At 33.9% G+C, this 15,422-nt stretch overlaps 1 protein-coding gene across 4 annotated transcripts in view; it reads right to left on the bottom strand.

The window, feature by feature from the left end:
• Positions 1–1,071: 1,071 nt before the first annotated feature.
• Positions 1,072–15,422, bottom strand: part of LOC136039601 (pre-mRNA-processing factor 40 homolog A-like) — a 122,108-nt gene continuing 107,757 nt past the window's right edge. For all 4 annotated transcript variants that reach the window (XM_065723471.1, XM_065723470.1, XM_065723472.1 and 1 more), the window contains exon 16: positions 1,072–1,205. The gene's annotated coding sequence lies outside the window, so the exon portion shown is untranslated. The remainder of the gene's footprint in view (positions 1,206–15,422) is intronic.

Genomic DNA, 15,422 nt, shown 5'->3' with positions numbered 1-15,422 from the left:
AGAAAATCGTTCGTCGGCTTTATACGCACTATTGATTATGGAAAAAAAAATGCATGAACATTTGATTGAAATATACAAATTAATTAACAATATTTTCCTTATATATAAGCTTTTTTTACGGAACACTATGTCTATGGAGCCCCCCCTTACCTAGGTTTATCTCAATGCCCAAGTTGGTTCAAACCGATACCTTACTTTTGCCAATTTACGTTGTATTTTCAATTTAATTATGGTGGTAAGGAAAATAAGAAAAATCGTAAAGCTAGTCACGTCTGAGACATCCAGTTGCATTAACAGAGACTAAAATTTTAAGTGACAAAAAATGCAACTTTTCCACATGAAAAAGAAATCTGTCGTTTTCCTAAAAACCAATTTGAATTTGGCATTTTTCGTGCTAAAAAAAGAACCCAATTCGCTGTTCATTTTAACAATGCTAAATATCTATAAAAATGAAGCATTGAAAACATACCATTGTTTTGTGGATGCTAACTGACAGGGAGGGTAATGACATGACTAGTTTAGGCTATCTGGCATCCAACTGCAGCACTTAAAATAATCCTAATAAATATTTTAACATTAGATTCTATGTAAAAATACAGCAAGCTTGGTCAGAAATTTTTATAGATTTAAGGTAGACTTTTGATTTATAGACTAAAAATAGGAAGTTTAGTACTTACGATAATTATCCTAACAATTACGTCAGTGTTGCCAGAGTAGAAAATTTTCCAAAAACCTGTCTTCATCGAATCATCTCTCTCTCTCTCTCTCTCTCTCTCTCTCTTTTTTTTAAGGGTCGGTATCAATACCGCTAATTTAAAATAACTTTATAATAATAATTTTTAATAATTATTATATATATATATATATATATATATATATATATATATATATATATATATATATATATATATATACTAAAAATTTATCATGCTAATTTTCTTGGTACAAATTTAAACGATATATATATATATATATATATATATATATATATATATATATATATATATATATATATATATATATATATATATATTTACATATATATTTGACCGGAAGAAATATGCAGACAAAACCATTAATAAAAAGATTTATTTTATACAAGTTGAACAAAAGAGTTATATAAAGGAAACACATTCATCACTGTCACGGTTCCAGAAGCTCCACGCTTAAGAAGACTATTTGCCATTTCCAACAAAAACTGGAACCTATGGAAAAAATCGACAAAGTGATTATTCAGGAAAAAACAAAAACAACTTTAGAACATCCTCCGCTAGCAGCAGGGTAGGTTCCTATATCAAATTTCCCCCCAATGTCCTATAGTATTGCCTCATATTTCTATCTCGTTTTTAGTTTGACTGATGAGGCATCCTATACGTCCATAGATTCCTTACTAAAGGGGGAGGGGTAAAAAAGATGACAAGTTTGATTCCAGATCTTGATTCGACAGAGTGATTGACAGTGCTGATTCCAGGGCAATCCAACAATTTTTTCAGTTTGAACTGAAAAAATTGTCATTTTCATTTTGAACATAAAAGCTTGAAAACATAAAAAGACAGCCGAGACATATGAGAAAAACGATACATCACGTGGAATATCTGGTCTAGGCGTTTCCCCCATATTCCCCTGGATAATTTCTCTGTGTCTGCTCAATTGTGCAAGTAGGAGGAATTTACCACGGGGGGGAGACACCGGCTCCCAGAATATCATGCCAATTTCAAGATTTGAAACAGATGCAGAAACTACAAAACCATAGAAAGGTGTGGGAAAATCCAAGGGCGCAATGTATATAACATTGCCACATATTTCTATCTCGTTTCTACATTGACTCATACAGCACTTTAGGTACCTATATGACTGACTCTTGTGAGGGGTTAGGAAGGTGCCCAAGGACTCTTTATGAAAAGGGGCGGGGATAAAAAAAGATCCTGATCCAGACTTCTAGATCCAGATACTAAATACGCCTTATACAAAACAAATTCAAGTAAAATTGTGATCTTTTATTCAGAACCATTGCTATTCAGTCCCCTTTTAACCAATCACGTGAGAGAATTTTCTACTTTTTTTAAGGTCATCTATTATTCTTTTTGCACTGAGAGCAGCGGGGCCGAGGTATCGGCCAAAGCATTTGCATTCCACTGGATCACCTCGTTTTCTTATATTCTCTCATACAGTCATCCAAATTTCGCCCACCTCGGGCTGCTTCTCAGCCCAATCCATTTCCTGGTCTACCTCCAGAGATGAAAAAACTTTTTCCCCCGACATTACGAACAAAATTAGCAAAACATCCCGGTAGTTTTTCTCTTTTTATTACTTGTCTAGGCGTAGTAATTTCTGTTCATTCGAAGTCTGACCTTATTATTCATTTCAATTTGTACTTGTTTTACGATTTACTTGTCCATCTATATCAGTATCTGTTATCTTTATCTTTGATGTGATGATTTAATTTAATTTCTTTCCGTTTTGAATCTTGTCTTATTCAAAAGTAGAAATTTCTAGTCCTTTTAAGTTTGAATTATTTCAAAACGTTATTTATGCTCGTCTTTGGTTTTATAATTGCTCTTTACTTTTCTTTGAAAAATTTTGCTTTTTGGATTTATTTTTCAGATGAAAGGAGAGACCAATCAGGTTTAAAAAAGGTTTACTATTTTAGCATGTCAAACTTTTCTGAAAGCGAGAGCCCATCCTGGGGGCTAATATTTTTGCGCCCGAAGAGTAATCGGGCGAATTCAGGAAATTGACCCCAACAGTGCACACCAAGGATGTTTTGATTTGAACAGATTTTCTGAGAAAGATCCTGGCTCGAGGAGTTTCTAAATTAGAATAATTATATACATATTTCTAATATACATATTATGAGATAATATTCGATAATATAGTGACGATTATAATCGTCACTATAAATATTATATATTCATAGTGACGACGTATATCGTACATAACCTAACTATTATTATGCGAGTTTTTAAGAAATAAAAAGAAAAATATTTTCTTTTTCGAAATTAAGTTCTCTTAACGAGCCAAAGACTTATATCTCTAAAATGAAGAAGCGATATCAGAACACTTTAGAGATTCCTGAAGTTTTACATTAAAAACAAGATTAGAAGTGATTTTTTGAGGTTTAGAAAAAGTCCAATCTTATAGCAGTTCTATAGCAAAAACACATAACGAATTTTAGTATCATGATACTTTAAAGTGTATATGAAAGAAATACAGGTCAACTTGGGAGAAATATTTCTTCAAAAATCAGGAACAGGAATCAACCGTTACGGATTCAATAAAACCCATTAAGAAAAATAAACTTTTCCTATCTCAAGGTCTTTTTTTTTACACCTGTTCCTTCTCAATAATTTTTCATCTCTAGAGTAGCACCTAATGGAACTTCAAACAAAAGGTGAGAAAAATGAGGTTAGAAGAAGGCTTACCATATAGCGTGTCAACAGTTTCTGAAAGGAAAAATGCATACAACTAATGAAGCATTTTAGTAAAAGGAAAATATAAAGCTTTTATGAGAGAAAATTTCTGCAAACTCGAGATTGCTAGGGAAAAAGACAGATAAATATTTTATATTCACGAAGTCATAAAGACAGTTCAAATGTCAATGCGAGAATCAGATAAAACAAGAGGTGGATCAAAGCAAGGGCTCCCAAACCTTATGAGAGTTGTCAACACGTTTACCAAGATAAAAATATGGCTACTTATAGGGATTTATCTTATAAAACAATGTTGCCACTGACGAAGTCTTGAGATTAGAAGAAATAGTCACAAATATTGAATATTATTTAGTATAACAACTAAATGATAACAACAATTAACAAAAAATTGTCATCGCGCTCCATACAGAGCCGTTCAAGGTGGAGTAGGGGGCAACCAGGGTAGCCTACCCGGGCACCGTGGCTAGGGGGACTGCAGCAGGAAAGTTGTCCACTTTGATCAAATTCTGACTTTGTTTTGGCTTTTTGCTTATATTTCAGTTGGGAGGGGTAACGCTAATTAATTTTTCTCCGGACACCAGCAGCGCTAAGAGTGGCTTTGACTCCATACTTTACTTGATGAATCTTGTGAGATGGAGTGGCTCCTTAGCACATTTATTAACAAATCTTATCATATTTCGCAAACTGAACATAATTGATGTTACGATTAAAGATCATGAATGACACGCCTGAGATAATTGCTAAAAACCGTTAGCTAATTTATTTTCAATAGAACGTCAGCAGGATATTGTAGATCAAGAGGGTCGAACGGTAGTTTTAGTAGAAAAAATGGCTACAATTGTCCTTAGAATACATTCGAAGGAGTTTTTGAGGGCCAATTGCTCGGGGCGTTAATCTTGCTCAATATTTTGTTATCCCACCGCTGGACATTCCAGCTTCTACTCTTTTTAAACAAAACTTTTTAAAACAAAACTTAACCAAAAAATACGTTCATATCGAATGTGTTATATTTTAGACATGAGTTACCCCCCCCCCACCTCTAGTCATATCATTACAGGTATATTCGCATGAAAATAAGTTATATTAGGCTATATTAACATCTGCAAAATAAATTTCAGAAAATAAATTGCTCAAAATTACTTCCAAGTTTTAACTTCTAACAGAACTCTATTACCGACATTTGAAACCATTTGAAATGCTTATCTTTTATATTGGCTGTTTATTTTTTTTCCCTCTAATTTAATGTAGCAAACACATCAAAATAAATGCTTTTTTCATGGACTCATATTAGTTTTATTCATACCCACAAAACGACAACTTTCTAACGCTTTCTTGCCGGTCGATTCAAATTAGTAAGTTCTTAGTCCCCTACTAGTTGCCAATATGGCAGTGTTGCCATGTTGACCCGTAAAATAAACAAACAAAACTGATTAGTTAGATCAAACAACGCTTTTTGTTCGTAAAATTTTAAACACTAACAATCTGTTGATTCTTAAAAGACAACGATACCTTCAGAAAAAAGAGCTACACCTTCTTGAAGGTGTGTGGTGCATGGTGCAAACGAATCGTGTCATACGTTTTACCTTACTTTTTTACTAAATTTTCACCCAAGCTTTTTTTCTTTAAGCTGGCGTTCGCTGCTACCAAAAACGGCATAACTATATATGGAGGTGTTTCTCATTAAGAATTGAATTTAAGATTTTTTGTAATATTTTGAGACTTAAGCAGAATAGCCAAGGCCTAGGGTGTTTTTACACAGTTGAAAAATTTTTGGAAGAATAGAAAGGTAAGTTTGCAAACAAAGATTAGAATATTGGAAGCTACAGTGATGACAATGGCCAAGCATGATTAGGAAACCTGGGCCCTCCGAAAAACAGAGGAGGATTTGCTGAGATTCGCTGTTTTCCAGAGAAATTGTCTACGGATTGTTTTGGGTACCCAACTGGCTTACCGTATCACAAACAGTAAGCTGTACGAAATGTGGTTCTATTCTTGGTTTCTAGGGCTACAATGGAAGAAAGAGTGAGATGGCTAGGGCACTTTCTGCGGATGAAGGATGACAGATTGCTAATGATTGTCCATGTCGGTCAACCGTCTAGGGCCAAATGAAAAGCAGGTCGTCCCCAAACGGGGCTAGAGGGCTTCCTGGGAGGGTGTAAAGAGGGAGGCTTTCATAGATTGGGATGGAGGAGGAACGTTTGTAATTGTGTTGGCCTCAGGCGGCTTGGTGCTGCAGAGAGTTAGGATGTGCTTATACAAATTCCTACTCAATCAATTCAAACAAACAGATTTCATTTTCACTACCCTTGGTACTTTAATAGCTTAAATATAATCTTCTCAATTAAATGTTTTTACTCCCTAGAAGATTGTATCTCAAGATATTTCTGATCGTTTAAAGTTTATGTCAGTGTCCAAGTTTTATTTTGTTTATGTTTTTTTTATTAATTGTTCTTATTTTATTGATCTTTATACTACAATCCTGTGGTTTCAGTGTCATTCTAAAACGGCAATTTTACGTTAACCTCAGCTGTAAATCAATTGATTAAGATTAAGCTTTAGTCATCTATTGATTTCCACATTTTTTAAGCAAGTTTAGATCATTCTCCAAGAAAAAGTCTAGGTTATACGAAAATCCTGGTTCAGTGATTGGACAAACCTAAAACTATGAATATAAATATATACGTGTCTAGTCCTTTCATGGAAATTGCATCTGTGGGCTTGTCACAAAGCAGCATGTTTCAAGGAAATACAAATCATAAAATATATAGCTTCTTCTAATTTTTGCATTTAGATGGAAAAAATGATGATATGTTATGAGAAACAACTACGAGAAAAAGTTCATTAAGAATGTCATCATTCTACAAATTCTTTCACATGTCTCTTCTAAAAAAACACCAACTCACAAAAATGAAGGAACTAGGGGGGGGGGGAGCGGGGGTATATATCCACAATCGAGCAGGTAATTTCGTCGGTTCTCCAATTTTTCAAAGAAAACATCCAAAAAGGTACCTTAAATCAAAATACCCAAAAATGTACCCATTGTACCCCTTTCCTTTGATTGACGCCTGTGCTCTTTCTCAAATCAAAAAAAAAAAAAAAAAATCTTTTTAGCTGTTTGGTTGAAAACAAAAGCAAGGCTTTTCCGAATGTCCCTGACATACTTTGTATAGCTTAAGGCACAGATCGCATGAAGACCAAAGTTCAAAAATTAAACAGTTTATTGATCTAATAGTATTGGATCCAGGAAAATACGGAGGGGAGTTTGGGGCCTATTTCCAAATGTTCCAGACATATTTAAATATTAGTACTTTCAATATTATGCAAAGGTTCAGGTGTTTGCCTGCAAAGTTGAAAAAAACGAAACAGAACAAAAACGATATTTGGTTTGGCTAAAAAGGATAAAAGGATAAAGATCCTCCTGAGCCATTGCTGGCGCATAGGGCGTTCGACTAATAGTAGTCTAATAGTAGTGGATCCCTGGATATAACATGGGGAGGGCCAGGGCCTCTCGTCCATCCCCCACAAAAAAACTAAGGTTTACTGAAGTTGTGGGCACTTCTTACACAAGTATAATTTTTTTCCATTATTGGGCCATCGGAAAAAATTTCTACGTATGTGTCAGGTTGGATCTACGAAAACCTTTCATTTAATCAACCTCAAATATGCCAGTTTCAAAATCTTCAAATGAAATCAAAAGTGACCTTTATCTGACTTCAATCATTGCGTCCTTTCTTGTAACATAACCCAAATTGTTGCATATTCCCAGCATTTTCAGACCCCCTTCCGATTTAACATGGCTTTCCCCAAGGGACATTATTAGACCCCACTTTATGTATTAATGATTAACAACCTGGGCGTTGACCTTTCAAATGGATGGAAACTTTTTTATTACTATAATGTCCTGGAGACATGTCATAGATAGGCAACCGAAAGAATTAAATTTGGTTGGATCGAACAGGCCAATGGATATTGAGAACTATCGGAGGTGTTTTCATAAAATATTTGTTCCACATGTCTCTCTGAAATAGCAGCAAGTCATGCATTTTCTTCATAATGTAGAGTTGCCAGTTCAGTCTCCGTAGTTACGAAAGACCTTTAGGCTGGTTTGCAATATCCTTCGTATATTTTATATTTTGTTTCTGTATTTGATATGAAAATTCATTTTTCGCTTTTCTCAAATCCATCAGTGTTGCATTTTTACACTTATGATGAGTAATGAAGTTACACTTATCTCAAAGTAAACATATTTAGAATTGAAATCCACGAGCCACGTTTGAGTTAGCACAACAAAGACGACAACCAGTCGACATCATAACAATAGTTTGCTCTTTAGCGTTTAGTTTGTAACATTCTATGTCCATTTTGAATGCCATATCAAACGCTTTTTTGGGGGGAGGGGGGGGGGTAGTTTCAAATATAAAACTAACACTATAATACTGAATCAGCTTTTATTCAGTTATTTAGTCGATTTTATTTCCCCTGAAACTTTTCATGCTTCCGGTCACCGGTCCTTTTTTTTCGGCTTTGCAAAATTATAACCTTGGATACTTGTCTACTTGATATTAAATGCTTGATTCCATAATCTTTGAACTTATTGGCCCTCAAGGCTTTACCTAAGCAGTCGAGCTACCGTTTCAGACAAAACATCAAATGTTGAAAAAGAGGAAAAAAAGAGGCGCAGATTTTGACCTCTATGACACCGTTGTACCCAGTGCGTTCAGAGTTTAGTTGAATCACATATTCAGGTGCAGCATTCTCTTAACCAAATAGCGCTTGAAGGTCTAGCAAGTACTCTCTGGAGTTGAAGCTGCGCCTGTTCAACAGCAACGTAATATCGATATTGACACATCGATATTGACATATTGACAGGATATTGACGATGTTGACAGAATGGGAATCCTGTAGCCTATCTAAAGCTGTAGAGAAAAGGTTACTTGAATTCGGGAACAATTTCCTGCGAAGAATACATACACTTAGTTGGGGTGATAGAAAGTCTATCACCCAGATCAGGTTTATTACCAAGCAGCCTCAAATAGGCGACGAAGTCCTACTTAAGGTAGTGATACTGGGGTCAAATGACAAGGACAACTTCCCCATGACGTTTGCTGCTGAAACCATTCTCCGGAAGAGTGGCAGACAATGGATCACTATTGGTCGTTCCAATGAAGATAAGGCAAGACTAATCCGATCAAGGGCTTCCATTTTTAGGGAGATTACTCTATTTTAGTGAGAAATCACTTCTTTTAGAAAAACTTATATTGAATATAGGGACAAAGAGAAATCTGGGGTAAACTAAGAATTTTCAGGGAAATCTGGGGTAAAGTAAAGATTTTCAGAGAAAGTTTGTATTTCTCTGAAAGGTTAAATGTGCAGTTTGACATGGTTAAGAGTAGTGGTGGATTGGCCGAGAGTCTGACTAACTGCATCAAACAAGTCATTGAAAAAAAAAAACTCGATTCCCTGGCAAAATATTGCTGGATTCTATGCAGATACTACTAAAGTCATGTTTGGAGCCAATAGATCTGCTTCAACACTAATGAAAGCCATGATGCCTCATATCTTGAATGGGAGATGCTCGTGCCATCTTATTCAATCTGACAGTTTTTCAATCTGAGCTTCCACTTCTTCATTGCCTAAAGGCAAGTGTCAGCAAACTTGTGAATGATGTTGCGTCTAACTTCATGGAACTAGACTATATTCACAGTTTTGGTTTGTTTACCGAACAGAATCCTTACATTTCAAGTGAGTGCCTGCCTTTAAACCAGACACATGTGGAAATAGCTGCAACCGACTCAATGCAAGAACTCATAGATGATCATAGCACTCATAAGCATGATCATAGCATGATCATGAGCCAAGTTATAATATTGATCTCTTTTACCAGTCTTGTCTAAATTGTTATATATAGTCCTAATCAAGCAGATTCAAGACCATTTCAAGTTTGAAGACGAAATTTTAGACATTTTGGCATTGGTTGAGCCAAGGAGTGCAAATTTGAAGCCAAAATCTCTAAAGCCACTATTTGCAAGATTTCCTGTTCTAACAGAAAAGTGTTGCATCCAAAAAACGGATAAAGAATGGAGATCTCAGGCAAAGATCTATTTCACTGAGCTTCATCTGTGAGTACCTGCCTTTAAACCAGACACATGTGGAAATAGCTGCAACCGACTCAATGCAAGAACTCATGAGTTCTTGCATTGAACTCAAATGCAAGAACTCTATGATCATGCAAGAATGTTCTTGCAAATGCAAGAACTCAATGATCATGCAAGAATGTTCTTGCAAATGCAAGAACTCAAATGCAAGAACTCAATGATCATGCAAGAATGTTCTTGCAAATGCAAGAACTCAATGATCATGCAAGAATGTTCTTGCAAATGCAAGAACTCAAATGCAAGAACTCAATGATCATGCAAGAATGTTCTTGCAAATGCAAGAACTCAATGATCATGCAAGAATGTTCTTGCAAATGCAAGAACTCAAATGCAAGAACTCAATGATCATGCAAGAATGTTCTTGCAAATGCAAGAACTCAATGATCATGAGCCAAGTTATAATATTGATCTCTTTTACCAGTCTTGTCGAAATTGTTATATATAGTCCTAATCAAGCAGATTCAAGACCATTTCAAGTTTGAAGACGAAATTTTAGACATTTTGGCATTGGTTGAACCAAGGAGTGCAAATTTGAAGCCAAAATCTCTAAAGCCACTATTTGCAAGATTTCCTGTTCTAACAGAAAAGTGTTGCATCCAAAAAACGGATAAAGAATGGAGATCTCAGGCAATGATCTATTTCACTGAGCTTCATCTGGGAGATACCCAAGCTGAAGACATGTCAGATGAGCAGTACTAGATGAAGATAGTCTGAAGACTCACAGTGGTGAAATCAAGTACCCAGAATTGCAGAAGTGTATACCAATGATCTTTTTGTTATCCTTTAGTAATGTACCAGCTGAGAGTTTGTTTAGTCTCCTGAAATTAATCAAAATAGACATCCGTAATAGTTTCAAGAACGTCACACTAGTCTCACTTATTCGAGTCAGTTACTGGTTGAAAAACGAAGATAAAACTTCATCAACTGTCAGCATACCGAATGCTGTTGCTGGCTTCAAGACGAAAGCAAACGCTATGTGCGATGAAGTGCTGGAGATGACATTTACTTGAACTTCTCATGTGTTCTCAATAGCGTAAAAGATTTTATGTTTATTATTATCCGAATAAAAAATAATGCTTTGATTCTACGTTACGATTTTCGTGTAGATTGTATGGAAATCTAAGGCAAAATAACTCTTTTTCTAGGGAGAAAAATAGAGAAAAATCAGATCTAAAGATAAGGAATTTTAGGAAAATTGACATGAAAATAGGGAAAATTGAAACCGAAAAGTGGAAGCCCTGCTCCGATCATCGCTCAATAAAATGTGTTCTCTACATAAGGATCGTCTGCCGTGGAGATCAAACATTGTATTGTTTGACCACTAGCCGCCGAAGGATATAACCCTAAGTAAGTAAGATTGATTACGGTTTTATTTTGTGGCTAAAAATTCTTTCTTTAAAATGAGAAATTACTAGTCTAATCCTGAACTTCAGTTTAGCCTTAAGCAAGAAAGCTGACGATTGGTTACCGAATCGTCAAATCAAGCATTCATTCCCAAACGTAATTTAGGCAATTTTAATGGCCAAAAAGGGGTTTGAACAGCGATTTATCAATATTTATTTATTGTAACACCCAATGTCTATAATATATATATATATATATATATATATATATATATATATATATATATATATATATATATATATATATATATATATATATATATATATATATATATATATATAATATATATATATATATATATATATATAATACGTAATTTAATATAATGTATTTAATAATATACATCATATGTAATAATATTTATTTATAAACACGGAAACATCTATTCATCTACATATCTAAGCAAGGCAAGAAGTGCTCTTTTTGGTTCAGGAATTCACAATCTTATCTATCTTTTCGTTACTCATTTTTACTGCAAACATACGTGCCTACACAATTTCAGTGTCAAATATGACAAATTAGCAAAACAAACGAGGGCACAAGTCCTTTTTGTGATCGAGAATTGACACACTTTTTTTATGTTCCTCTTTTACTGTAAATATTCATATGATATACTAAAATAGTTAATATAGTAAATATAGTATAATAAATATATTATAGTAATATAGTATTGAGTGATTTGAACAGTGATTCATAATTGTTTGTCTGTTGTGTCTTAATAAATAGCAATCTATCTATTTATCTGTATTTTGTACATTCTAAGATAATTATATCTTAAATGAAACAAATACAACGAATGTAACAACCCGCACCAGAACTGGAATTCATCACAATCTAGGAGCAGCCACAGACCTGACAAGGAGTTATTTGCTCCAAGTACCACACTAAGGTAAAGTACTCCCAATTAATGCAAGATTTATAAAATATTCTAAAGAAAGATGTTCCAATGAAGACAGATATACTTGCCCGCTTTGCAGAGTTAAAGAGGATTATTTAGTGCATTGCTGAAGTCGGTGCCAGGGGCTCTCTACGATAAGGGAAGGGATATTTGGAAATAAAAAAGTTGATACTTCCAGGTGTCTTAAATAGAAGGTCACCTCAGTTTATTTGTAGAGTAGCAAGGTATCTGGAAACTTTGTTAAATAACAATAAAAAAAAAACAAATAAATAATTTTAAAAAATCTCAGTATAAAGTAAATGTAATGTTTTATTTATGTCCTTTTCCGTGTGTTAAGCGTTCTTTTCAATGACCTTTTTTCAAGTATTAAGTACTAGTATTTGGTTAATGCAGTGTTTCATGTAAGTGTTTTATGATGATCGCTGATCAAAGTTCATGTTATTTGTGTCTTTCTTTTATGTTGTTTGTACTGTGTTATGGCTGTATATTTGGCTTTAAAATACACTTATGTATCTATCTAATACTCAAGTACGCCAGCGCTGCTTGGCACTCTAAACAAGGATTATCGGACAGGATAGGCCTTCAAAAAGGCCCCAAGAATCATTTTTAATGAAGAATATCCCTTCTTCATCAGTGAACCTCACTCTCCTTGGGGAAAGGAGAACTAGCACTCACTTACATTTCATTCTTACGAACACTCGACCCCTCTCTCTCACAATGTTACTTTTCCCTAATCTCTCTAACCCAATTATACCTTTTCTCCCTGATTAAACAGCCGTAAAATCTCGGTTATAACTCAATAAAACTTTCCAAAGAAAGATAAAGGAAAAAGTTTGTCCTCTCAAGATTTGAAATAATTGTTTCTTTATCTCTCGCTTCTTAAAACGTTTTTCATCAGTTACTTTTACGTTAAGCAGTTGAACTTTCTTCACGATAGAGACTTTTTATATTAACTAATACCCTTAAGGCCAAAACGATGAAAGCATATAAAATAGATTTTACTTCGTTCTGACACATTAGATACTTGTACGTTATAAAAAATATATATATACTTCTTCGAAATTTTTTTTTATTTTGAGTTTTTCTCTTGAAAACCATGTTGTACTAGATTTTAAGGTTGTTGAATGCTGCCGCGTAAGAATTAAAAACTCGCAACTAGAAATTGTCTTTTTAAACTAAATAATATCACAACTTTGCATATATAACTTAATACCAAGGGTTGTTTTCAGAAGTAGAAAAACCAAGGAGGGGAGGGGGTAAACACTTGAATATTAGAAGAATTAGTATTATGTATGGTAAAACAACTTTTCTTTTAAAAACGATAATATTTGGCTTTATTAAGCAATGTTTAAATACACACAACTTACAACTAGCAACTTTTTTTTTTAATAAAATAATATATTATTGTACATTAAAATTAAAAGCCATAGTTTTTTTTCGTTTAGTATTTACGATTTTCAAAAGTGGATCTTAGCTTTGCACTTATAACTTAATAACAAATGTTATTTTGGTGAGTCCGGAAAAACAAGAGAAGGGGTGGAGGTAGGCACTTGACTATCAGAAGATTCCCATTATATATTTTTTTTTTTATTTTTATATTTTGTTCATATTATATTTAAAACATTTATTTTTCATATTTTTATATTCCCATTATATATTTTTTTTCGTTTAGTATTTACGACTTTCAAAAGTGGATCTTAGCTTTACATATATAACTTAATAAAAAATGTTATTTTCAGAAGTCCAGAAAAACAAGAGGAGGGGAGGAGGTAGGCACTTGAATATTAGAAGAATTCGCATTATATATGGCAAAACAACTTTTCTTTTAAAAACAATAGTGTTTGACTTTATTCAAGCAATGTTTAAGAAAGCTACTTATTTTTCCCAAACTTTGCTTACAAAGTTTGGCAACTCTTAAAGACAAAAGCAAATTCCATTAAAAAACTTTAACTAGTTTAAAGGAGCTAGTTATTGCATACCAAACGTCTTTCAGTTTATCCAGTTCAATATTTTGTTAGCTTCGGCAAAGTACTAGAAGAAAAGTGCTCTTTTTCTGTTGGCCCAGGATTCCGACTGTTTTTGCTATTATATATAATTATTTTATTGAAATAACTTTTTGCATATAATTTGCCAGCAGAAAAAAAAAAAAAAAAAAACTGCCGAGTTAATAAGACCAGTTATTGAAGTAGTTTGAGCTGTAAGATGTATTTGCTAATCTCAATTATTATCAGTATTTATTTTACACCCACTCTATACAACAGTATCATGGAGTAGCACAAATAAAAGAGGATGCGGTGTAATACAGACGCTGGCTGCATTGAGTTTTATGTGCAATCTGTGCAACTTTCTGTGCAGGCGTTTGAGATCCTTCTGTGCCATGTTCCCAGTTTTTTTTTGTTATATCAGAAACTGCAAATTTTCTAATAAGAATCCGGTCGAATTATCTGAATTCTTTAAAAATAATATTTTTCTTAAGATTAAGAGAAAATTCCAGAATAAGAAAGAATAGAATGAACAGAAAAAGCTGAGTAGAGCTTGGCCAGCAAACGTACGACTTTCCGCCGAAAAAAATAGACGAGGCTGATGAGGCAACCTTCCGGAGACGATTTTAGGATAAGGGGATATGTTCTTATTATGAGGCAGGAACTATGATCCTCAAAAAGAAAGACAAACAAATAATTGAAAAAACCTCTGACACATTTTGGGGTATTACTGAGCAGGATGCCTTACCCTTAAACCGGAAACCAGAAACTGGTGTAACCGGTATGAAAAACGGAAGGGTTTGGGAGAGAAGAGAAAAACCATTGAAACCTCCCAATGTGTCACAAATGTTTATTTGAATTGCATCATATTTTTTAATACAAACCAAATCAAAAAGAAAACAATGACCTCTAAAAATATCCTTGCATAATAATTATGGGTACTCATAATGGTTTTTGAGAATAGAACATCTTTATTCACTAAATTAATTCAAGATAACAGGAGCATCCAATATACACAAAAAAAGAAAAATAATCTAGAATCCTTTCGTTAAAAATAACAAGCTAACAAGAAAGTAACATATTTGGAAATATACTAAAACACTAATCGTATATTACACTAATCCCTAATAATAATTACACTAATAATACCACTAATAATTATCGTGTATTATAAGTATTCGTGCATTTGGAAACATCCAAATACACGAAATATACGTGCTTCGTGCTACTAATAACAACTCACCGCAGCACGAAGCTCCTACTTCTTTTTATACAATCCTAACAAGGGGGGAATTAATGCCAGGTTTTCTTCTCACTCAATTGGTCTATCTGTCTTGGCTTTCTTTCTACAATTAGCCACGACTTGATGCCCACAACTATTTCATTTTAATTCAAAATGGAATAGTTGTGGGAATCAAGTCATGGCTAATTGTAGAAAAAGCCAAGACAGATAGTCCAATTGAGTGAGAAGAAAACCTGGCTTTAATTCCCCTCTTATAGGGATTTTATAAAAAGAGGCTAGTTCATTTGTTGACCCGAGGCCAACACAGCT

The sequence above is a fragment of the Artemia franciscana genome, chromosome 19, assembly GCF_032884065.1.
Source record: "Artemia franciscana chromosome 19, ASM3288406v1, whole genome shotgun sequence".
NCBI classification, from domain to species: domain Eukaryota; kingdom Metazoa; phylum Arthropoda; class Branchiopoda; order Anostraca; family Artemiidae; genus Artemia; species Artemia franciscana.
Note: the sequence above shows the minus strand (reverse complement) of the source record. Positions and strands in the feature narration are given on the sequence as shown.